The sequence below is a fragment of the Onychomys torridus genome, chromosome 1, assembly GCF_903995425.1.
Source record: "Onychomys torridus chromosome 1, mOncTor1.1, whole genome shotgun sequence".
NCBI lineage: Eukaryota > Metazoa > Chordata > Mammalia > Rodentia > Cricetidae > Onychomys > Onychomys torridus.
Window position 1 is genome coordinate 24,437,546 of NC_050443.1, and position 25,961 is coordinate 24,463,506.

Consider the following 25,961-nt stretch of genomic DNA (forward strand, 5'->3'; position numbering starts at 1 on the left):
CAGAAAGTTCTGCTCTGTCAATAGTCCTCTGTCTGTCTGTCTGTTTTTCTCTCTCTCTCTCCCTCCCCCCCCCCCTCTCTCTCTCTCTCTCTCTCTCTCTCTCTCTCTCTCTCTCTCGTATGTGTGTGTGTGTGTGTGTGTGTGTGTGTGTGTGACAGAAAGACAAAGAGAAAGAGAAACAGAAGGAGGGAGGAAGAAGCCCAGTGTGACACAGGCCTGGGATTTCAGCGCTTAGAAGGTTGAGGCAGGAGGATCAAGAGACTTGGGTTAACAGGAATGAGCTTCATAGGCCTTTATAGCGAGTTCCAGGCTGGTCTGGGCTCCTTGGTGAGGCACCACCTCAAAAACCCAAGGCGGAGGCTGGAGCTCAGTGGTGAAGGGCCATTTAGCACAAAAGTTTCCTTGTGTGATAATGTTTGAACTTTGCTATGAATTTGTGGCTTCATCAGTATGGCTTCTGTGCCCAGGCCTGATGTCCACTGGAGACATGGGGACAGCTGCTCTAACCACATGAGGTGTTCCACCCTTGGGACCAGGTCCTCAGGAGCCCCTGCTGCCTGCTTTTCAACTTGGCTTGTTGATGTCTTGATCAGCCCTGGTACCATCTTGCCTCTACAGCTTCACCTCCTACAGGTCAGGTGACTTTTCTTCCTTTTGTCTCCCTGCTCCATGGAGCATCTGTCATTCTGCCTTGGTTTAGAAACATCTGCACAATCTTGTCCCTCCTGCTGTGATAAGCTTCATGGGGGCTGGGCCCAAGTGTGGGGGACTTTAGCACGGCCCTCACCTTCCCTGGCACAGAACTGGGTAGGTAGGGGGACACACAGGAGGAGATGGGGTTGCTTAGAGATGCCTCCCTTCAAGTTTTCTGAGGTCTGCACTTAGGGCTTGCCATATGCAGAGAAAGGGGCAGGGAGAGAGGAGGTAGCCTTGCCAACATAGTCAAGAAATCCAAGCAGCCTTCTTTTTTTTTCACGTTGGTCTCATCTGGGAGCACCCTGCCACCTTCCATCTGCAAAGGGATACAGGGATGCCCTGCCTTTTCTGCAGAGCTCATAGGGATCATTCAGTCACTCAGTGGGGAGAAGGTTCCGGTGTGCAGTTCCTCATCTCCATCCCAAAAGACCATGAATTACAGCCAGAGGGGAGGTACTATGTGCCAGCTGTCCAAGAAGACCAGGATTCTTCCTGTGGTTTGGACCCAGTCATGGCTTCCTCAAGGGAACGGTTGGCATGTGTTTAATTATTCATTGGTATTTCTCATCTGTATCTCCCTGCTCTTTGATTGTTTTGTCTTTGCCTAAAAAATATTTATTTGAAATTCTGTGATCAAAGACTGAAAAACAAAATAAAGCAGGATATTAAAATGAAAAAAAATTTAAGGAGGTTGGAATGTCAAGATCATTTTTATTAGAAAAGTTTACAAGATGAAGCCACGAATTATTTACGTAAACGTCATATTTCAAGCAAAAGGCTCCCATCCGCATTCTGGGGAGTGATACTGGCTGGTGTAACCTGGATTTAAACACCTCTACTTAAGGCAGGGGGGAAAAAGCCATTTTAATTAAAATTAATGGATTTTTTTCCTTGATCATATTTTAACACACCACACACACACACACACACACACACACACACACACACACACACATACACATCTGTGTTCAGAATTGATAAAGAAAGTCCTCTGGTTAAATAATCCACTTTTGTCTGACAGCGGAATCGGCTATAGAGGTGCAAATGTGCAGAAAGCTATTTGGAAATGCATCCGAGTAGTTGTCAGGTTTTATTATGCAGGAAGGTGTCATGTTTGTTACGAAGCTGAGTGCAGATGGCAGAGTGGAAGAAATGGATCACTAATTTTAACAATGATTAATGAACAGAGATAGAAAATGAATTACATTGGACTATTGGAGGCAAGAAATATTTTTGTGAAAATTTTTGAGTCATCTGCCGTGCTGTTCTCTGCAAATTATTTTCAGAAATTCTATATGTTGTCAACAGTTGACTGCATTTTCCATTACTGTCTATTTCTGTTCTTAAGTACTTTTGTGTTATTAGAGATACATAATTTCAAAATACCAATACATTCCTGATTACTTAGAGAAAATATATGTAGCAGTGTGACTGTGCCTTAGACGCAAGCCATAAAAGTCCTGTTTTATAATAATCTTTCATTCTTCCTCATTTTATCACTACATTAGGGATGTTTGATAAAAAGGGAAGCGGGGAGGGCTGGGGGCACTAGCCCATGCAGAATAAAGGAAAAATAGAAGCACAGGTAGCAATGCAAATGGGGCCCAGAGGCTTCATTGTGGTCCTTAGCAACTACATGCCCTGCCTCTTTGTGTCTGCCTGGCATTGTGGGAGGCATGGTGGATCCATGTTCTGGCACTGGCCCTCTGTAGCTAATGACCCATTGTGTCTTGGCTTGTGCAGGTGAACCAAATCATCTCATGTAAATACAGGAAGTCCCCACCAGTCTTGAAGATGCTAAGCAATGTTTTTCTTGGATAGACTTGAATCCAGTTTCTCAGCTCCAATGGCCCTGGTCTTGACCCAGAGCTGATTTTTAAAATATTTTGTATTTTTATTTTTGGCTGTCATGAGCTAGCCTCTCACTAGGCATCCCAAACTTGGAACTCACCATGTAGATCTTGTGACAGATGCATTTCAGCCTACTAAGTGGGGGAATTATAGGTATGCACCACCATACTTGGCTGACATGATTTCATGATTCTATCCTTTTCTTTCTTTTTTTTTTCTTTTCCAGAGCTGAGGACTGAACCCAGGGCCTTGTGCCTTTAGCACTGAGCTAAATCCCCAACCCTCTATCCTTTTCTTTTTCAGCATTATCAGCAATAAGTGGTGTGTGTTTGATCAAGTTTGCTTATTTGGTTATGATACCCATCTTGACAGATAGTATCTCTGTGATTAGGTAGGGAAAACAGGTAGTGATTTTTTTCTTTTCTCCCTCCCACCCTTCTTCCCCATCTCTACCCCTTTTTGTTCTCCCTCTTCCCTCCTTTCCTTTCATCCTCTGTTCTCCCTACCACCAAGAAGATATTATCCATCTTAAATGTATTGGTTTCAAGTCTTTGTAATTTTTCGAGATTCTTTGCAACTGAGAACTGATCAACTAGTAGTTAGCACTTTATGATATATCTCAGTTACAGCTCAGGTTGTCAATGTTAGCCTGTTCTCACCCACACTTTTTGATAAGTGGCTTATATGTTCACTGTGAAACTGTACATATAGAATGGTATAGCTCTGCTGTGGTTTTGACAGCCCCAGCCCTTCCCTAAAAGGATTTTCCAAGATCAAGAGGGCAGGGAGCTGTTGACCCTTCCGTGAGGCTGGCTGCCCTGTGTCTGGCTTTTGCAGGCAGCAAAGCTGCCTCCAGGGAGTTGCCTGGTGTTGGAACAAACCCGGACACTCAGAAACTACTTCCTTCTCCTGCAAACAAGCTTTCCTACTTTCAAACTTGACTGTTTTATTTATGCTCTTGACCTGTAAAAACAAGCCGGCTGTTTAAAAAGCAAAAAGTACTTCCCGTGATTTGAGTACTTGGTGGAAATAAATTGCAGATAAAGAGGACATTCCTCATTGCTCCAGTCACAAGTGATGGGGAGGTTTTCTTTTTGAGGAAGGCCCCAGTGTGAGTCGGGGCTCTCCTATCTCACTGGCCTTGGGGTCCAGTCTAACCCAAGAGAGGGTTTGTCTATCTCTCCCTCCCCACTTTTTTGCTCCTGCATGCTGGAGTGAACCTAGTGGACATGTATAATGCGTTTGCAAATGTTTCTAAGTCAAACAGTGTGCATATAATTATGATCCTGATGGGAAACACTTATGGAAACAACATGGGACTCCTACTCAGGTTACATGGCATGTGCTAAACATGAGGAAGCAGGCAGCTTTTCCTGAGCAAGGTGGAGGGATGCTCCAGGGAGCCAATTTAGCATGTGATTTTAGGCAAAGTGTGGCTTTTTGTGTCTCTCTTTTGGCAAGTCTCTTGAATCCCAGTGGTCCCGAGAATTTCCCTGAAGCGCAGCCTCCTGTAGCTAGGCCACTCACTGAGCACAGGCCTTAGGAAGTGGGTGGCCAGAGGGGACATGTTGAATGATGGGACTTGTGAAAGGTTTCAAGTGTACACGGATTGGTGGGGACACTGGTCCATTCCAGCGTAATTTAATGTATGGGATAGGGAAGGTAGATGGTGGTGGGAGAAAGAGAACCCTGCCACACAGAGCTGTCAAGTGACTCAGCCTCTCTGGTAGGGAGCAGGTTGCTTTTGAGGTGGTAGGTCTGTAGGAATCACTGAGCTTTAGATATTTGGATCTGAACGTGTAAGTTGTTACTAGAGTTTCATTCTTTTGTCAAACACAGGCATCTTCTGGCTAGTTAGCCAGGGCTTGGGGTGCCTGTGTGCATCTTCTGGCTAGTTAGCCAGGGCCTGGGGTGCCTGTGTGCATCTGGCTTGTGGCATTCATTGGTACCTGCTTCTGATTGTCCTTCTTAAGATGCCACAGCCTGAGGTCTGTGGCTTGGCATGCAACATGCCACTCACAGAGGTGGCTCATACCCACACTGTGACAGGCCAGAAGTAGGAGGCGAGTCCATTTCTAGTAGGTTCTGGCTTTCAGAGAGAACACTGTTTATTTTCCATAGTCATTATCTTTTACTTTCCTGGTTTGGTTGGGATCACCTCTGACCTAACTCATGAAGTTGGATTTGAAGGGTATAATGTTTTGAAAAATATGTAAAAAGCCTTTAAAAAAAAAAAAAAAAAAAGGAAAAATTGCCCAAGCCCACATGAAGGGATTTATCTTCCCCTCTTGATTTGGTCACAGTTCAGTCACTGGCACCTTTGACTTGGTGCCACCCAAGTGTGTAAATACAAGACCCACCTGCCTTGATTCTTCAGGGACACCAGTTTCCAGGAGGGTCATCTGGGTGTCCCTTCTTAGCGTGCTAACCCCAGAATGAATATATGAAGGTAAAACTGAGTTGTGTAGCAATAATGCTATGATTCACAGCATGAACTGGAGAATATTCAAGATGTCTGTCATCCCTTACCTCAGGTAAATAACTGATTGACCTTTCTGCGGTTCTGATACTTTACTAATCAGAACCTGAAATCTGTATAACAACACTTCATTTACTTGATAGACAAAAGAACAATTGCAGTTGAAGTAATGTGATTTCTAAATAGACACTGCCTGTCAAAAATAAATGCATTAGAACTAAAATGTAGCTCAAGGAGACAATTAGCAAACAGAGGTGACACCGTAAACAGGTGCACCCATTATTCCCAAAGCTTGTGGCAATACATTCGTGTCTTTTAGAGTGATGGAGGATCATGTGACAGTTTGGTGAATTATCTATCGGTATCATCTGACTGATGAAGCCCGCTGCTGTAGCAGAGCATTTAAAAACGCATCTCACAAATTACATGGTAGCCGGGAAAAATGCAGTCTTTAAAGAAAAAAAAAAAAAAAAGAACAATGCTTTGCGAAAGCTATGTGTTAGCATGCGTAATTTTTTTCTTTGAAAGGATGGAGACCGTTTTATTATGCCAGGGTATACAGTTGGCTAAGGTTGTGCAAATTCATTACAGTGTTTGTGAATGTATAAAACATTTCCTTTCTGGTTTTAGTGACATTGGATTTTTTAAAAAATATAATATGCTGTTTCTGAAACATCTGCCATCTCTTGTTACCTGTGGGCACAGGAGAAAGAATAGACCCTTTCTAAGAATGTTTATAAAATCTTTACTAAAATGGAAAAGCTTGGAGGATGAGAGAGGACAGATATGTTTTTCCCTCCTGTAAGTGGCTGGATTTAAAAAATCCTGGGACAAGAAGTTTACCAGGACACAGGAAAGGAGACTGACTGTTAGCTGCCCAAACCCCAAGCTGGGGAAGGGTCCTTTCCATTCTCATTTGTCCACACAGTGTGGGCACTGTCTCAATGAGCAGGCTTCTGGAATCTTTTCCTCTTCTTCTTTCAATATGTCATCTTTGCTTATTTTGCTGAAGCGTGAGGGATACTTGAAGGAGCTATAGTTTGACAGTTATGATCTTTTTGTTACTCTAAGATAATAGGAATGCAATATGAAACACTTTCTTCAACCTCCAAATGGGTCTGCCCTTTACTTTTTTTTCAGCCTTCTCCAGAATAGCTCAGAGCTGGGACCAAATTTAGTGTAGAAGTAGAGGCAAAAACAGTTACTAGACACCAGAATTTCAGCTATATTGTAAGCCTAGATGAGAAAAGAGGGCAATACACCCATTTCTTCTAATGTTTTCTGTACCTGTATATTCCTGTTGGCCCCCTCTGGTCCCTCATCACTCCCAGGACTCCCCAAAGCATCCAAGATCTGTTTGTTTTGGTGACCAAGAAGTGAGGATGGGACTTGTGGGGGCACTATCTGTGCTGAGGAATATTTATCCCAGGCCATCACACAGGACGGGTTGGCCTTTCTTCAGGGGCACAGGTCTATTTTGTGATCAGAAAATGACAATGGTCTTAAGAGCTGGCTCAGAAGAGTACTTGCTGCTGCTGCAGAAGGCAGGAGATGAGTAGTGCACAACCACCTGTAGCTCCAGCTCCAGAGGTCCAACGCCACCTTCTGGCCTTCATGGGCACTTCTCTCTGTCTCTGTCTCTCTCTTTCTCTATCGCGCGCGCGCGCGCGCACACACACACACACATACACACACACACACGCATGCACACACGTATGCATGTCCACACACGCACTTTAAAAACACACTCTCAAAAATGACTACATCCATGTGCTCAGAAGCAAGAACCTGGCTGAATGATGTCTCCAGTTTTTGGGATCTGTGTCTAGGACTGAACACCCGCCCTTGGATTTCCACTCAAATAGCTTCACCTGGACACTGGCTATCAGCTCATCAGAGGACTGGCAGTCAGGAGCTTATGGGGAAGGGTCCCCATACCTCTATGCACCTGAACAATTTTCTGGTGATCAGCAGAAGAAATGCCCCAGTCAAGAAGGAAAGATACTATGCTTCTTAGAGTTGTAGGGTTCCTTCTCGGTCTCTTTTTCTTTTCTTCATCTTCTTCTCCTTCCTTTCTTCCTTCCTTCATTCCTTGCCTGCTTTCTTTCTTCCTTCCTTCCTTCCTTCCTTCCTTCCTTCCTTTCATTCTTTCTTTCTTGAGATAGTGTCTTAGATTGTGTTGACAAGCTGGCCTCAGAGTTATAGAAATCTGCCTGCCTCTGCCTCTTGGTAGCCCTCATTTTTTAAAATTTATGTATTTATTTAAAGATTTATTCATTTTAATTTCATGTGCATGTGTGTTCTGCATGTATGTTTGTGCCCCTGTATGTGCAGTGCCCAAAGAGGCCAGAAGAAAGTGTTGAATCCCCTGAGATTGGAATTACAGATGGCTATGAGCCTCCATGAGGATGCTGGGAACCAAATATGCGTCCTCCAGAAGAGCTGCCAGTGTTCTTAACTGCTGGCTCTCTCTCTAGCCTACTTGCCCACTTTCTTTTTAAGTAAAAGATGATCTTAGAACAGTTTGGGTCTATGGTAAAATAAACAGGGAGTGTAGAGAATTGCTAAATACCTCTTCTATAAACTTCCCCCATTATTAACATTTTGGGTTAGTATGACACATTTGCTATAACTAAGAAACCAATATTTAATATAATATAATATATATTTAATTATTAGTTACATCTCTCTCTCTCTCTCTCTCTCTCTCTCTCTCTCTCTCTCTGTGTGTGTGTGTGTGTGTGTGTGTGTGTGTGTGTATAGGTCAGAGGACAACTTGTGGGAGTCCATTCTCTCCTTCCACTGTGTGACTTCTGGGGATTGAACTCAGGTCTCCAGGCTTGATGGCAAGCACCTTTACCCATTAAGCCCTCTCATCAGCCCTACTATATATTTTTTACTTTTGTTTACTTATGTACCTTAATGGCTCATGGTTAGTGTACATATTTATAGGATCCAGTGGGGACATTTCAGTGTACACATACTTTGGACAATAGTCATATCAGAGGGACTGGCATTTCTGTCATCTCAGACAGATATCATTGATGTTAGGGACATTAGAGTCTTCTCTGTTAGCTGTTGGTGCCATGTCTCTAACTGAAGTTGGTGGTTTACTCCACAATATATTCATTTGCATTGTAGAATACACTCTCAGGGCTTTGAACTATACAGAGGGACACTACAATGTAAATAGTTTTGCTGCCCTGAAAGTTTATGTGCTCACCCCTCCATCTCTCCCCCAGTCCCTGAATGTCTGATAGCCACTGGCTTTGTTTTGTGTAGCTGGGTGATTCAATTTTTTTTTTTTTCTATTTTTGGCAAAGTCTCAATATCTCCGGCTGGTTTTGAACTCAACATCTTCAACCACTTAGTCTCCCAAACTATCATGGGATTTAAGATTGCCTTTTTTATGTAGAAATATGCATTAAACTATCTCCATATATTTTCATATCTCAGTAGCTCACTTCTTTTCACTATTGAATAATATTCCACTGTATGGACTTACCACAGTATGTCCATTCACCCCACTGCAGAATATCTTGGCTACTTCTAGAATTTGGCAATAGTGTTAAAGATGATTCCATTATGTAGAAGTTCTGCCCTAAGCATTTGTGAACACTTTCTTGTATGGTCATAAATCTCAACTTCTTTATAAGCACCAAGAAACATGGCAGCTTGCTTGTATTGTGAGGCTATATTTAGCTCTGTATGAAACTGCCAAACTGTCTTCTAAAGTGCCTGTACCATTTTGTATTCTCATCAGCAACAAGTAAGAAACACTGTGGCTTCTCATCCTTGCCAGCTGTTGGTGTTATCACTGTGTTGGATTTTAGCCACTACAATGAATGTGTAGAAGTACCTATTTCTGTTTCACCGAAGTGAAAATTTCGAAAAGTTTTCTAATGACATGGGATGTGGAACTTCTTTTACTTAGAATCTATCTCTTCTTTTCCCACTTCCGTTTTCTTCCCCTCCCTCCCTCCTTATTTCTTTTGCCATCCCTTTCTCTTTCCCCCTCTTTCTTAGGCAGGGTCTCATAATATAGCCAAGGGTGGCCTAGAACTTACCATATAATTAAGACTGGCTTCAAGTTCATGGTGACTTTCCTCCTTTGGTCTCAGTGCTGGGATTACAGTGTGAGTCACTCTGTTCTGGTCTTCTCTGGTTTGTTTAAATCTTTTGCCCATTTTTGACTGATGTGTTTCTTTCTTACCGAGTAGTCTTTTTTAAATACTTGCAGCTTTGCTGTTGTTGGGATTCTCTAGAGTCTTTCTCAGTGGAGCTCATCTTGCTGCTCTAGCTCCTCTTTCCCCTTTTTGTGTTCCTGAAAGCTCTGCTGTTCCAGCCTGTGTCCTGTATTTAATGCAGCAGTACCTGTTTGCATTTGGGACTTCAGGTTTAGGGAATTTAGCATCAAAAGACATAGGGGCTGGAGAGATGGCTCAGTGGTTAAGAGCTCTGGCTTCTCTAGCAAAGAACCCAGGTTAAATTCTTAGCATCTACATGGTGACTGACAACCATCTATTACCCCAGTTCCAGGGAGAACCAGTGCCTTCTTCTGGCTTCCAAGTGTATCAGGCATGCACGTAGTGCATAGACATACATGCAGGCAAAATATCCATACACATTTTTTAAAAAAGGACAAATGAAATATGTTCACACACACACACACACACACACACACACACACACACACACACACACACTCCACAGGAAAGACCCAGTGCACCCAAACAGTGCTATCACTCCCACAAGGAGATAGATTAGTACTCTTTTCCTACTTGTAATATTTTGCATATTCCAAACTTTCCACCAGTGAGCTTAGTTTATTAAGTGATCAATTTTAGAAAAGTAAAAAATAAGTGAGCCAGAACACAGAATGATCACTGTAGGGAAAAGACAAGATGGTCCAATCAGAATTTGTGTAGCTTTTGTCTGGCCTCAGATCAATGGACACAGTAAAAATCCAGCTTCAGCCTACAAGTCAGTTTTATCATTTGATTTTTCTTCCTTTATTTCCTATCTTCCTTGCCTTTCTTTCTTTCTTTCTCTCTCCCTCCCTCCCTCCCTCCCTCCCTCTCTCCCTCCCTCCCTCCTCTAAGCTTTGATGTACTTAGTGGTGGGTGTTCTAACAGCTACATTGAAACAGAAAGAAATAAAACTGGTGACATTGATGGGAAGCTCTATTCTGTTTAATTCCATATACTCCCAATATTATCATTTACTATACAAAAAGTATGAAGACTATCAATAAGCCTGAGTAGGGCGGCATGCACTTGTAATCCCAGAATTTGGGAGGTTGAGGTAGGAGGATTGTGAGTTCAAGTCAGCCTAGGCAACATAGGGAGACCACATCTCAAGACAATGGTAAGGAAAAGAACGGGGTGTTCTTCAGTTTTCTAAGTGTGGTTTGCTTCTTGAGCCTGCCTCACTTTGGACTGGCTGTATTTTGAGTGCTCAGTAACCACGCCTGGCTAACAGTTACCCAACCAGATATAGGCCTGTGACTGCCCAGCATCAGTGATTGGCATGTAGAATCTGTGAGTGTAAGCAGCCTGTGAGAAGAACAGGTGAGCAGAGGAGGCCACTGTATTTTCTCTTCTGCACTTTTGCTCAGGGAAGGCTGCTGTGGAACCACCTGCTGGATATATCCATGCTATGACAGGGGAAGTACTTCTGCTCCTGGGGTGACAGCCTGTTAGAAAGCATCACACATTTCCCAGCCCCCTTTCTTTGTACCTGTGTCTGTTGACATGTCATCTTATTGGATCCTGAGCTGACGTGAGGGTCACATCCCCCTGAAGTAGCATGGTGGGGGGAGCAAGACTTAACCACTTTGTACTTTCTTGTTAGGAGTGATAAGAGGCAGGGCAGAGAGATATTGGGTAAAATGATGCTCAGGCTGAGCCTACCAAGGCCTGGCTCTCAGTGAACAGACACATGCATCCTCTGTGTGTGTGTGTGTGTGTGTGTGTGTGTGTGTGTGTGTGTGTGTGTGTGTGACTTGATGCTCATGATGTTTCATGCCTCATTTTGTGCCATGGGGCTCTCCAAGGCTCTTGGCACAGGCTATCCTACTCAAGTTTGCAAGTTTGCACCCAGCTCTTCTTCCTACTCATGAGCATTCTGCTTCATGGCTAGTTCCTTAGTTTCCCACACACAGATGCTCATGGCAACGATGCCCAGTACACAGGATTGTTGACAGGATGAATGAGGTCAACTGTGCTAAATTTTGGAATTCTGGGGTACATGGTAAGTACACAATAAATGTTAGCTGATATTCATTTTGAGTTTGGTCAAGGAGCAAATTCCTTCAGAACACAAAGACTGTGTGTGTGTGTGTGTGTGTGTGTGTGTGTGTGTGTGTGTGTGTTGTACAGATGTTCTCGCTGCTTCTTGGACTATTGTTCCTTAGTCTCAGACACACTTACCTCCTGCTCTGTCAGCTGGGCTGAGGCCCCAGCATGGCTCCAGGCCCTCCACTCCCGCCCCAAACACACACTATCCCTCTCCTTTTTCCTGCAGGCCTGTTTTGACTATGAATTAATTGTAGGTTGGGAAACTCACAAGCCATAATCAAAACCAATAAACATCAAAAGGCCGGGGGGGGGGGGGCAGGGCACAGAGTGCAGGGGACTTAGTGGGGCCTCTTGGTGGCTGTTCAGTGAAGTGGTGGGGGTTTTCTAAGTATTTTCTAAGATGACATCAAGTATTTCAGATGGTCACTCAGAAGCTCCATTATGTAAACAGACTTTTGGAAATCTGGGTGAAAGGCAATGGATTTCCAAATCAACTATTTTTATCTTTTACCAGCAAGCAGGAGCTGGGCAGAACTTAGAATAAAATGTGGACTTTCTCAGTAAGGGTTAAAAATCAATGTAGATCGCCTAACAAAGGCAAGGCTGCTGTATTATACTGGGAAAGTTTTTTTTTTTTTTTTTTCTTAACTGTCAGTGAAGCAGTACTAATTATTACTCCAGTGTAAATGAGGTCATTTCCTATTAAGAGAACAAAATGCTCAGGCTCGCCTTGCCAATTCATACCAACTATTTTTCACACATACTCAGCTTTTTAGATTTTTTTAAAAGTTTTGATAAAATCCATTCATTTGTATTAGAAAAGTGTAAACCGCCGCAATAATAGTTACCCATGATTACCCCAGATGAGCTTTTGTAATATGTGGGATGTTTGAATACCATGTGTTAGCCATGCAACAATTAGACAGTTGAATGGATCTTTAAAACAATCAGATACTTTTATCTCACTGCTTAAAAAAAAAGAAAGAAACACAAAAAAACCATTCCTTGGATGTGTGCCGTTAAACTGTAAATTCTGGGGAACACGCCACTTGTGTCACAAGGAGAACTTTCGGGTGTGTGTTGATCAAGGACAAAAAGACATCCAAATATCTTATCTGCATGTTTTCATTTTTTTATGCAAAAAGATTTAAGGAATATTGTAGCAAACAAAGGGTAATTGTTTTAGCCCAGATGTTGCTTTTGCACAACAAGCAGGTTACAATGTTCCCACAGAGCTGATGAGCCCAATCAGGGAAATGATTAAAAATTGATTTTGTCCCTGTAATTACAGTATGTAAACTACTTAGCTTGGATTGCAAAGGAAGTGATTTTCTAATTACGTATATACTCTGGTGTCTAATGATTGGTTTTTTGAAGTAATGAAGAGAGAGCACTAACGACTCCTTGGTGCTCTGTTGTTAAAGAAAGACCATCTTTAGAGTAAGCAGCAGCAGACAAAGAGTTTAAATTGAATTTTCAACACTGTTAACATGCACATGGGTTTGTTTATTAAAGAGACAGGGGCACGATTTGATTGGCTCCAAGCAGCTTGGCTTTTCTTCATGCTAGAGCATGTGAAAACACATGTACTGTCAGGCAGGCGTGTGGCAAGAGGTCCTGTCACTCACCTCTGACAGTCCCAGTGCCTGGGCTATGTCATAGGGTCTCAGGTTGCTGGAAAGTTCTGATGTCTGTGTGTCCTGAAAGTTTTAGATTGAACAAGTATCAAATGGCATCCTCACCAGTTACCTTTGTTTTAAAATGAGAGTAGAGGATGTCTTAGAGAATATCTTTTTATCAACTGCCTTATAAGTGGCTGGTCTCTGCTCATAGTGGAGGCCTCCACCACCCTAGTATGTGGGTGAACTCCATGTTTATAGGCCTGACTACACAAGGACAGCTGTGGGATCCTAGAGTAGACTCCTGGACTTTTAGATGGTTGCATTGAAGTCCTACAGTGATCTCCTGCATGGAGACACCATGGCCATTGAATGATAGCTCCTTTGTGCAGGGAAGCAGTTAGAATACAGAGGGTGACCATTTTTTTCTGGGTTCATGCTGTGGAAGGAGGTAGGTAGCTTCATGATGAACTTGCCGTGAGAGCCTCGAGGGCCCCATCTTCACCAGGTATGTACTCTTAACTGTGGTTTCTTCTTCATGTGCTGACATGGTACCTGATATCATATAAGGCAAGTTTTGTTATTATCTAGGGAGTATAAGGGCAGAAGAACAGAGATGAACATTTCATATGTGTGTGTGGAGTTCATGTGTATCTCTGTGTATGGTCTGTTAACATGCTTGGGGAGGCCAGGGGTCAACATCAGTTATCACTCCTTAAGCATTCTCCATGTTGTTGTTTTTGAGGCAGGGTCTCTTATCAGCCTACAACTCTCTAAGGAGTTTAGGTAGACTGGCCAGTGGCCTTGGACATCTCCATTGTTGCCTCCCCAGCTCTGAGATTGCAGTTGTGTTCTACTCTGCCTCTTCCTCCTCCTCCTCCTTCTTTTTCTTCTACTTCTTCTTCCTCTTCTTCTCTTCCTCCTCCTCCTTCTTCTTCTTTTGTTGTGGGTTCTGGGGATCAAACTCAGGTTCTCATTCTTTCAAGGCAAACACTTTATCAACGAAACTGTTCCCAGCCCTGAAGAGAGAGTATGTTGTTCACAGTTTCCAGGTCAGGGGGTGGAGGAAGGGGCACCTGTGTACAGGACCCTTGGCCATAGTCGCTGTGAGCCTGGCATGGCAGGTGAGACCAGGTTAAGGTTGACCTCGAGTAACTAAAGCAGGCTTGGGCATGGTGGGGATTTATGCCTAGTCTGGTTCCCACCTCTGCATGATTGGAGTAGGGACAGTGACCTGAGCATGAGAGCCTGATGGAGGAGTCAGGTGGAGTGACCTGAGGATGAAGCTGCATGAGAGCCGGATGGAGGAGGCAGGTGGAGGACGGCTTACTGTGGGGCAGGAACTTGGAGGCAATCATTCCCCATCTCCAATAACTGATTACTCATGGGTCAGGCATCCCTAGGTCAACAGAGTCCCCATGTGTCACACATGGGCACCATACACCTCACATCTCTGAGTTCTAGAAGGCTTGGCTAAGAGCTGGTCCCCAACAGGCTGGGCCAGGAAAAGCCTGCATGTCCCTGGGTTTGGCCCGTTCCCAATCCTATGGCTTTTCTCCCTTGCTACAGTTTCCTTACTCACCTGTACAATGGCAGCAAGATCCTACAGGGCTCATGACACATCTCCCACCCTGGCTCTTTCCCCACTAGTCCAGTGCAGAGCCAGTCATTGCTTCAGACCTGTCAATAGCTCAGGACAAAACCAAACTTCTTCCTGTGGCTGTCAAGATGTGTGCATAACAACTAGCTACCATCTCCCATTTTCCCACCCACAATCCACATCTAGTCACACAAGTGCCTCACTGATCCTTGACATGTCCTTTGACCCCAGGCCCTTCACACTTGCTGTTTGCCCTTCAGGTAAAGGCCTCCTCCATGTTTCCACAAGACTCCTTCCCTTGCTTGCTTCTGATACCACTTCCTTAGAGAGACCTCTGAAGAAGGGCTTATCAAAGATCATCTCTGTGGGTGCCCTTTGCTTTAGGCTTCACTTCCTCTTGGCAACATTATATTTGACTTAAAAAAAAATAAACTTGGATCTGCTGTGAAGACACAGGCAGACACACTCTTCAGTGCTGTTTGCCCGCAGTATAGACACTTGCCAGACACGCAGGAGGCTTTTGTCTGAGATGGTAGAGTGGGTGGCTGTTGCTCTAGGCTGTCTTCCCGACAGCTCCTTTTCTCAGCCCTGGCCTTTTAGAAGCTTTTTTATGATTGATTTTTGAGGCTGGTCTGGAATTTGCTATCTTCCTGCCTCAGCTTCTGAGTGCTGGAATTACAGGTCATACCTGGCTTCCTATTGGGATTTTTTGTGGACAGTTGTCATTCAGAGCCCTGTTTGTTCTCTCTGCCCAGAATTGTATAAAACAAACAAACAGCCCAGCTTCTCGGTGTTTAAGGTGGAAATCAAGTCTACTGTGAGTTAGTTCAGTTTTTGACTGACTCTTTATTCTTAATGGAACATGAAAGTTTTGAATGCTGGGCCCCACAAAGGTCTGGGTGCCTGGGCAGGCCTTTGATATGCTCTGGGGAAGGCACTCTGCTTGTGGGGGGATAGAACTTGCATCTCAGTAGCACATGCTTAGGGAGTCCCTTTAGCTCTGAAGCCACAGAAAGCATTGGTGATCTGGAGACAAGGTCTTGGGCACATAGATATATCCCCTCTTGAGTCCATCAATCACACCCTCCTATGGATTCAAGGCTGCAGATATCCAGCTGGCTCTCTAAATCCTTCCTTCCCACTTCAGGAGGCCAGTGAAGGCTTCTCTGCTTTCACTCTGTACTGGCCTACCCTGGGAGAACTGCCTCCTTCAGGAACCAATTGGCTTCCCACTTCTGGTGGGCAGAGGTGCCAGGACAGGGTTTGCTGGTGGGCACATTCAGCAGCACCTGGCAGTGTGCAGGCTAGACATACCTGTGGGCAGCATTCCCATAAACTGGATGCATAGGTCCGTGATTCAAAACCACAACTACCTGGACCATCTCCCACCTCTTTTTACTGCTGAGTCCCTCATACTGTCTTGCCAGGCCCACTCATGCTTCCATGGCTCCCTTGCAGAGCTCTGTGACTCCTCTTCTCCTCTCTTTCCTCTAGGAGCCAATGCTTCATGTTGTAGAAAGTACCCTGTGCTCCCGGGCTCACCCAAGCCACCTAGGAAGTGGTAGTTTGGACGTACCCCATATCTATTGATTTAGAGACAGATCCTCACTATGTAGCCAAGGTTGGCCCCACAACTACAGGCTTGTGCCTTTTGGGCCCATAGGCTAGTCTCTATTTTCCTAAAGTTGCAGCCACCAGCTTCATTTAACTGCACATACAGCTGCCTTTTCTGAGTCCATCACTCTGTCTGCTTCAAGGGTATCTCTACCTCTACAGTTCCGGGGTCACCATGCTCTGTTTCTATGTTCTCACGTGTGACAATCCTTGGTTGGCTACCTGAATAGCCAGGCAACTCTTCATACCATGAGCCATTTCTGTGTCCCATGGAAGACTTGCTTGTCCCCTCTCTGTTCTTGCCTGTTTAGAATAGGGTGTGGAGCATAATGGTTGGTCAGAAGGGGTATAGCTCTCTAAAACTTGCTCACACTCAGGTCCCTGTGGGAAAGGATGGCTGTGTATATACTTTATCCCTGACCTATATCTGTCTGCCCTGTAGAGTAGGTGGGGTTTGGGGCATTGAAATATATCTGTGTCTTCAGTCATACCCTACTGTCTATTGTATTTGCAGTCTGCCACCTCCTCTATTTTGGTGGAAGCTACACCAAATAGGGCTTGTGGGCAGTGTCTTCCCAGTGGCAGACTTCCTATGTGTCTCCTCAGCAGTGGAGAGGCAGGGCCCAGAGGAAGCCACATGTCTGGGACAGCTCAGGTCATACCTCAGACTAGCTCTAAATGTATGTTACTCACCTGCACCCAAATAGCGGTTTCTTCCCTTGAGGCAGACAGAAGTACTATGCTGGCATTTTCTTTTCTTCCTACCTGGGTCCAGAGGGCATCCCTGGTCTGCTGCTATCACCTTTCCGAAGGACCTCAGCCACCTGGAGCTCTTCCTGTGTAGGCAGACTCAGAAAGACAGGAATGGAACTAACTCAATTGCTTGTCCTGTGCCTTCAGCATTGTCTTACTTGGCAGCTGCCCCCTGGCATGTTGGCTACCACCTTTGGACAAACTCCAGATCAGTCACAGGAGGCAACATAGCCCCAAAATTGTGCTAGGCCTTTTCTTAATTGATGATGCAGAACCTGGAGGTTTGCTCCGATCACCTCCCCTCATAGATTGAGAGAGACAGGGATGTTCTGATCAATGGCTCAGTGCCGGAGGACAAACTGGTGTGGGACTTCCCTGAGAAGTCTCCCTCCCTGTGTTCTCCTGTCATCAGAATTTACAAAGCTTCTAAGTGAACAGTCCCCAGAGAACAGCCCTAGAATTTTGCAAGTCATGAGCTTGGATATAAACTCCCAGTCTGCACACCACTCCAACCACCCCTCCCCAACATAGGGAATACTCAGAGCAAGGAGAAGAATCTGTAGAGCCTATGTGGCTAGGAACCTTTTAGTTCAAGGCTACCTAAGGACCACACAAACTGCAATGTGAAAAGCTCACGTGCGGGGTGTGTGTGTGTGTGTGTGTGTGTGTGTGTGTGTGTGTGTGTGTGATGATAGCTGCACAAGTGTGCACATAGAAGCCAGAGGTCAGTAAGTCATCTACCTTGTTTATTGATAGAGTCTCTCACTGGAAGCCAAGGCTCACTGTGCTAGGCTAGTTGAGTCCCAGGAATCCTCTTGTCTATGCCTCCCTGGCACTAGGATTATACTATGGCATGGCATCTTGCCTTTAACTTAGGTGCTGGGATTTGAACTCAGGTCTTAGGTTTGTGGAACAAGTACTTATCAACTGAGCCATCTCCCCAGTACCTGAGTGCTGGTTTTTCAATGGTTAGATCTTAATGATTAATGATACAGAAGAAGAAAGAAAACACAAAAGAATAAGGGGAGGCTGTGCCTTGTTCTAGACAGCTCAAACTGAAAGCATTGTCTCAAGACAAGCAGATAGGAACTTATGCACAGAAGCTGGTCATAGTGGTAATGTCTCTAATCCTAACACTCAGGAAGCAGAGGCAGCAGGGCTGTGAGTTGGATGACAGTCTAGATTTCTGTCCTGGATTGCACTCTCTTTTTAATTATTTGTTTTTATTTTATGTGCATTGGTGTTTTGCCATGGGTGCCAGGTCTCCTAGAATTGTAGTTACAGACAGTTGTAAGCCTCCATGTGGGTGCTGGGAATTGAACCCAGGTCCTCTGGAAAAGCAGTCAGTGCTCTTAAGCACTGAGCCATCTCTATTGCTTTGATAAAACATTGACTGAAAGCAACTCAGAAGGAGAAGGTTTATTTCTTTTTACAGCTTACAATCCTGAAGGGAAATAAGGGGAGGAACCTGGAGGCAGGAACTGAAGCAGAAACTATGGAGGAATGATGTTTTTTGGTTTCCCCAGCCTGCTTTTTAAATACAACCCAGGGCCATCTGCCCAGGGATGGTACCATTCACAATGAACTGGACCCTTCTACATCTATTATTATTATTGTTATTATTATTATTATTATTATTATTATTATTATTTTTGGTTTTTGAGTCAGGGTTTCTTTGGATAGCCTTGGTTGTCCTGGAACTAGCTGTGTAGACTAGGCTGGTATTGAACTCACAGAGATCCACCTGCTTCTGCTTCCAGAGTTGGGATTAAAGGCATGCACTAGCATGCCTCTGGCCTCTACATCAATCATTAATCAAGAAAATGCCCCACACACTTGCCTACAGGTCAATATGATGAAAGCATTCTTTCACCTGAGGTTCCTTCTTCCCAGACAACCTGAACTTGCGTCAAGTTGAGAAAAAAATTAACTGGAACAGAAACCCATGGACTTTTAGGCTAGCTTGTGATACACAGGGAAACCCTGTTTTAAACAACAAAACAAATCAAGTGCTCTCTCCCATAGAAAGACAACTTGCCCACAATAGTAGTTTCCTCATTGGTCATCAATCCTGAACAAAAGAAAGGCTTTCAATGTGTGATCATGAATACTCTCCAGTGGCCAGAAGTCGGTCTGGGGTATTTGCTTGCAACACTCCAAATAGCTGACCTCTTGGGCCAAAGCTGCCACTTTTGGTTTTCTATATCTATTTGTGATCTTTGTTTGCAGATCAATACCCTCAAATCCATGGGGAGATTCTTCTTTAACTGAATGTGCAACATATCCTATCTGGAAAGGACTTTTCCTTGCCCCATATGATGCCTTCCATAAGATGATAGTTAGTGTACAATAAAGAAGAGTGGTCTGGTGATCACAGATTGCCTTGAGCACCCAGCCAGTGGCTGTGGAGCCACTGTAGATGAGTATCCTAGCTGGCTAGCTGGGCCACATCTCACAACCCGAGCACTCGAACAGGTGACATTGTTTGGGTGTGCTGAATGCATTTGTGACACAGAGTGAGAAAGTTAGTAAGCTAACTGGGCCACTGTTCTGGACTTGATTCAGCAGAGATGACTGATGCCAAACATGGCATCCATAAGTTGCACAGCCCTCTGAGAGACTCACCAAATGCCCCTTCAGTCACTGAGCAGACTTGCCCACTTGAAATCTGAGGTGGAATTTTAGTCTCTTGTAGAGAACACCGTAAACCATAGTGAGGAGAACCCCCTAAGCTCCCTGCTTTCAGCATGCCAAGGAGGAGTGAGGAGAGAGCCTTCTCTGCTTTATTTCTTCTTCTGGCCTATCTGGAGAGATGGCTGGAAGCTCCACCTCCTCCTCTTCTGCAGGTGGCGCTTCCCCCACTGAAAACAAGCTGAGCAAATTTGACTCATCACAGCAAAGGTCACACAAGTTCCTGTTTGGCAAATCACTAGAAGAATTGGGGCAGTGGGGCTAGCAAGTATTTTTTGGCACTCCAAAAGCCCAGCAAGTTGCCCCTTTGAGTACTATTTGTGTATCTTCTAGAAGACTGTGTTGGTCATTTCAAATTTCTAACAGGTCTTATTTTTACAGTTCCTGAACACCACGGCTTTAAGAACACTCTTCATCTGGGACGGAACTCTTTGACTTTAAGACTTGCCTGGTAAGGACCACCATCACTTTGTAGTTTTGTAGTTTGTTGAAGGGGGGGAGTATCTGTCTGTGAGTCTGGGGAAATCCAGGCTGCCTTTTCTTGGGGGTAGGGACTTGTCACAGGTTTCCATGCTAAGACAGGATCCTTTCATGAACTCTCCTTTGTTCAGATGGTTGCAATGGACTGTGGCAAGTGGCCTGGGGTTCAGGTCTTCTGGGTGAGATGAACACATACTCAGCAGACATACCTACCTCTGAAACCCAAATAGCCACCAGCTAAGCAGAGCCTAGCAAGGGACTTCATTCACTGTTGTGTGGCATCTGAGCTGTGGTAGTTTGGGACTAGAGCTGGTGAGCTGGAGCTGCTGGAAGCCAGGTGACCACCTGTCGTCACTTCCCTGACACTCCTATGCCATTCAGTTGACTGGCCCAAAGTTGGGGGACATCTGTCTCAGAGCAGTGCCATGTCTGCCATCTCAGCCCTAAGACTCCAAGCTCACAAGTTGAGTGTTTTTCCTACACAGAAGCCCACGAAACTTGTATAGTATAGAAGAGCATCATGGGACGTGATGCCTTCATTGGCTCCATTTAATGTGGCCCCTGAATTTCTGTAAATTCACCTCAGATTTAATTAGTCCAGTCTACCTTCTTCTGGCCATGCATCTCTGAGGTCACTTTATAAACCAGGGGAAATTGATAGTGGGATTATGCACTCAGAAATTAATTTTATATTGTACTAAATATATGTATTTTTTTTATTGTGACTTTATCTCATTGGGGAAAGTGCTTACTTCTGATTTTGTGGATATTACTGACCGTGGATTACTTTTATTTTGGTTTTTACACAACAGTTATATTAGAAATTTGCTGTTTTATTCTTACCTTCTTAGTAAAAATCCTTTTATCACACAATGGGTAATTTATATCCATTACCAGGCCTTTCAATCCTTTTCAGCGGGCTGTCAGTGCCGTTGGCACAGTAATGATTAATGTGATCTAATAATAGTGTGCCATTATATTACCTTAGTAAAACATGTACCAACATCCTATTCGGATCTACCAAATTCATAGCTTCCTATAATATTTTTGTTGAAAGACAGGATTACTATTTTTCAAAGCTGATTTTCCCCCCTTTAACATATTTAATGAAATTCACAATTCTTTGCCTTAGTAGTCCAGGGCATGTGATTGGACATGACGGGCAAATTCCAGATCTATAGGCACTGTTGTGATTTGTCAGTTCAGAGTGTGACAGTCCCAGTGATCTGCTGGGAAGATTCGTTTGGTCTGGGTTGCTTTGCCTTGAAGAAGAAGAAAAGGAACATATAAATTGCCAGGTCTCTGGTTCCTTCTGACTTTAATAAAGAAAGTATATTTTAGGTCAAAAGATAGAAAAATATGCGATTTGGTTCCAAGTTGCTTTTATTTCCTGCCATTTGTTCCCCTCTTTTGTCACCTGCTTCAGTCTGCTGGCGGACAGCAGAGGTGACAAAGCCAGAGGAGGTGTCATCAGAAAGATGTCCCAGGATGCTCCTCTCAAGCCCCATCTTCACATTTGCCAATGACCAGACCTTGTTGGGTCTGACACAGGGCTCCTCAGCCTTGGCACTGTTAGTATGTTAAGCTAAATAATTCTGCACTGTAGGAAGCTGTCCCTACAGTAGGATATTTCACAGCATCCCTGGTCTTGTCCTGCCATGAGCACAAGCCTTTTCCTCACTGGAACAACCAAGATATATCCAGAAATCTCTACGTGTCCTTGGGGATTTAAACAGTCCTTATTGGAGCCCATGTATCTCATGTGATAGACACACAAGCAGATCCCTGTGAGTATTAGGGAACTCTACAGGGGACTCTGGAGCCTCAGGTACCTCTTATCCGTTTTTGGCTCTGGGAAAGGGGACATGTGGATGGTGGACATAGACTGAAGTACAGTCCTATCTCTTCGTTTTCTCTTCTCTTTTGTCAGAGAGGCCCAGCAAGGGCCTGAGTCTTCAGCTTCTTCCACTCAAATCCCATTATAATCATGCTCGTTGTCTGATAACATTCCACCTTTTCAAAAAGCTTCAAAATCTGTGTCAACCAAGGATGACATTATTGTAGCATCGGAGAAATGCATTCAAACAATTACACACTTAAATCGAAGTGGGAAGGTTTGTCCTTCTATCCCTGATGCCTTTGTGATATGGTGTGAGCTAGCATCTCAGCCCACTCCCATCCCCATCCCCATCCTCACCACCACTCTCAGCCCCATCCTTACCCACACTCCCAGCACCATCTTCACCCCCACTCCCACCTCCATCCCCATCCTCACACCCACTCTGAGCCCCATCCTCACCCCCACTTCCATCCCCACCTCCATTCTCACCCCCACTCCCAGCCCCATCCTTACCTCCACTTCCAACCTCATCCCCATCCTTATCCCCAGTTCCAGCCCCCTACAAAGCTCCAGCAGGAAAATAAATGAGAAGAAATAGGTTTTGCCTTTTGAACTAGTCAGCTTGAAAAGTAGCTTGAATATTGGGGCTGCTTGTGACTGGAGGTGGGAGCGATCAAGCAAAAGAGAGAGAGAGAGAGAGAGAGAGAGAGAGAGAGAGAGAGAGAGAATCTTATTTTTGATTCAGAACAAGAATTACTACTGCAACATTGACTCGAAATATGCAATCAACTGAAATCAGGAAAAGTATTTTGAATACAAAATTTATATTGAAATACTCAAATCTTGATGCATGTGCACTCACATACATGTATATATTTAAATCAAGGATAGAGAAGATGAGGAATAAAGCTTTTGTCATAAAAATACTACTGCAATATTTACCCTCAGATGATTCTGCATCATTGGAGTGCATTTTTGTACCATTAACATTTTCCATATGAGACATTCTTGCTTGTTTTAACAACAAATGAGCAAATGGAGCTAATTTACCTTTGTGGTTAGGAAGATTTCAAATGCATTGTGACATTTGGGGTGGGAAGCATTTTCACCCATTTCTGGTTTGTCTCCCATATGGAAGGGTAAGACTGATGAGGGTAAGGGTCATTTGTGTGTTGTTCAGCATTATTTCCCTAGTTCTTGGAATGGTACTTGATGAATAGTAGGTTCCTAATAGTGGGAAATGGGTGGGTTGGGTAGATAGATATATCATGGATGGATAAGTGGATGAATGGATAGATGGATAGGATGTTTTGATGAATGGATATTTGGAGTAGATTATGTGGTTAGATGTGTAGATGAGTAGATGTATGTATGTATATAGGTATAGATGGATGGGTGTGTGGATGTTAGGTAGATGAGTAGGCAGATGGATAGATGAATATGTGAATGGATAGATAGATAGTTGAGTGATTGGGTAGACAGATGCATATGTGGTAAATATATGGATAGGTGGGAATGAGAATGAAAGGATAGAAGGGTGGGTGGTTAGGTGGGTGGTTAGGTGGGTGGTTAGGTGGGTGGTTAGGTGGGTGGATCAATGTGTAGGTAAATGGGTGAATAAGTAGGTAGATAAGAAAAAAAAGTTGGACAGATAGGTACATGAATGGAATGGATGGATACATGGGCAGATGAGTACATGGGTAGGTGGATGAATTGATTGATAGATGGGTAGATGGGTGAGTGGATGAATGGATGGGTAAATGAATCAGTGCATGGGACTTTGTTTCAAGTCTTAACATAAATTTCTGACAATAGTGAATATATCTATAGTGACAATATATATATCTGTGTGTGTGTGTGTGTGTGTGTGTGTGTAAAGATCTCCAAGAGCACATGGACCTGTGGCTGGGATGAAAGACATGTACTAGAGAGAATGACTAGATAGAGGGGTGAATAGACAGGTGGATGGGTCAATGTATGGGGAAGTGGATGAACAGCTCAAGTAGGGGGAAGTGACCTGTTTCAAAGAGTAGGTAGTTCACAAGGCTCAGAAGACTCTGTGCAAATGTGTGATGTCTATCTCCTGGCTATAACTGTAACTGTGTATTTCACATTTGTAGAGGCTCTTAGTATCTCCTTCCAATTTATTGTTTCATTTCCTTGGATTGGTCCATGATCAACCATGTAGGGTCAATCTATCTTCAGGATAGGCTGATAGTCCAGCTGGTATATTCACAAGACCAAGTATAGTTGGTGTGATGAACATACTAGGACATGTCATCCCAGTGATGGGGAAGGTCCAGGTCTTTTTAAATTATTGTGCAGTGATCATCATTTCAGCATCAGGGAGAAAATAATAGAGGAGGGAGAGACATCCATTAGTTATCACACTGGGTCTGGAGTCCTAGCACAAACACATGAGTTTTGGAATGCTATTTCCTGGGTCAGGACATTAGTTCTGCTGCTCATTGGCTGTATGAACATTCACCGAGTAGCTTACACTTTTATTTTCTCATCTATACATTGGGAATAACACTAATGTCCTGCCATGGATTATACCATGCCACATACTTAACGCAATGTCTGACTCAAAGTTGACAATGAATGTATGAAATGTTCATTGTTTTCCTTTTTTCTGCTTAGTCATCTCTTCATTTCCTCTGCTTTTAAACAAGAATAATGAAACTATAAACCGTTTTCAGAAAATTAAGCTCTCTCTGGCTCCTACCAAAGCTAGTGTCCTCAAGACATTGCCAGGCATGTGGTCTCCCTAATACCCTTGGGGACCTTGGTTAGTAAATTCAGAGGACTTCAGAAAGAGTGGTGAGTTTCTTAAGTCAGCTTCCCCATGCCATTTCTTTTGTGAGGGAGCATTGTTGACACACCACCGGGGGTTTGGGATTTGCTTGCTGCTTGGGGTGGGGAGTGAATTCCTGGGATGGAAGCCACATGGTCACAGTGGGTGAGTTGTTCCCATTTTTTTTTTTTTTGAGAGGGAGGGGAGCCTATAGCTTTGCTCTTACACCTGCTTGTGAGTGAGTCTGCTCCACATCATGGCCCATTTTTATGTTTTTAGCTGCCACTGAAATTTCACATTTTGCTTTAGTTTATTATGTATGCAAGTATCTTGCTGATAAATTACATGTATAATTGTACCATCATAACTACTGCTAGTCAGCGACAACGTATAATTAAACTCACCCTTGTAGTCATTGAACTTTTCTGTTCCTGACAAGATCATTGACCACCCCAGGCAGGGTGCACCTTCATGAGGAGCCATGGAAGTGCCTGGGTGGCTGAATTGCCCTTCCACCTCTGGCCCATCAGGCACTCTGGTGCAACCCCTCTGCCTGTACACATGCGTGGGCAGAGTGCCTCTGATCCTGTGCAGGACAGAAGGGGCAGATTGCAGAGCCAGGCTTGTCTCTCTGTGTCTGTGTCTATGACCAGCTCACTCAGCACATATACCCCACAGACTTAATAAAGTTTTAGGATGATCTTTACTGGACACTGATCCCTTTTTTCACATGTAATGGGACACCTTTCTATTCATTTTCTTTTGGGGGTGTTTATTGTGCCAGTCTTCTGCCTCTGGACAAGGATTGATCCATTGTAGCACAGGATCATGGAGGACACATTGTTTGATCATTATTTATTTGTTTAAAAATTTAAACAGTCAGTGGTGGCCCACGCCTTTAATCCCAGCACTCAGGAGGCAGAGCCAGGCGGATCTCTGTGAGTTCCAGGCCAGCCTAGTTTACAGAGCGAGAGCTAGGATAGCCTCCAAAGTTACACAGAGAAACCCTGTCCTGAAAAACTAAAAACAATAAAAAAATAAAATAAAAATTTTAAACTAACAGAAAACTTCCCATTTGTTGTCTACCTACCTACCTACCTACCTACCTACCTACTTACCTATCTATCTATCTATCATCTATCTATCTATGTTTATTTTATGGCAGGTTTTCACTATGTAGCTCTGCTTGGCCCAGAACTTGCTCTGTAGACCAGGATGGCATCAAACTCACAGAGATCCACT

General features: G+C 44.0%; 1 protein-coding gene across 9 annotated transcripts in view; it reads left to right on the plus strand.

Moving 5' to 3' along the window:
• Positions 1 to 25,961, plus strand: part of Znf536 (zinc finger protein 536) — a 453,564-nt gene that overhangs the window by 37,146 nt on the left and 390,457 nt on the right. For 8 of the 9 annotated variants that reach the window (XM_036179480.1, XM_036179490.1, XM_036179517.1 and 5 more), the window contains exon 2: positions 19,984 to 20,053. The gene's annotated coding sequence lies outside the window, so the exon portion shown is untranslated. Of the gene's footprint in view, positions 1 to 612; positions 634 to 19,983; positions 20,054 to 25,961 lie in introns of those variants that run through there. The other variant, XM_036179509.1, reaches the window with a different exon arrangement.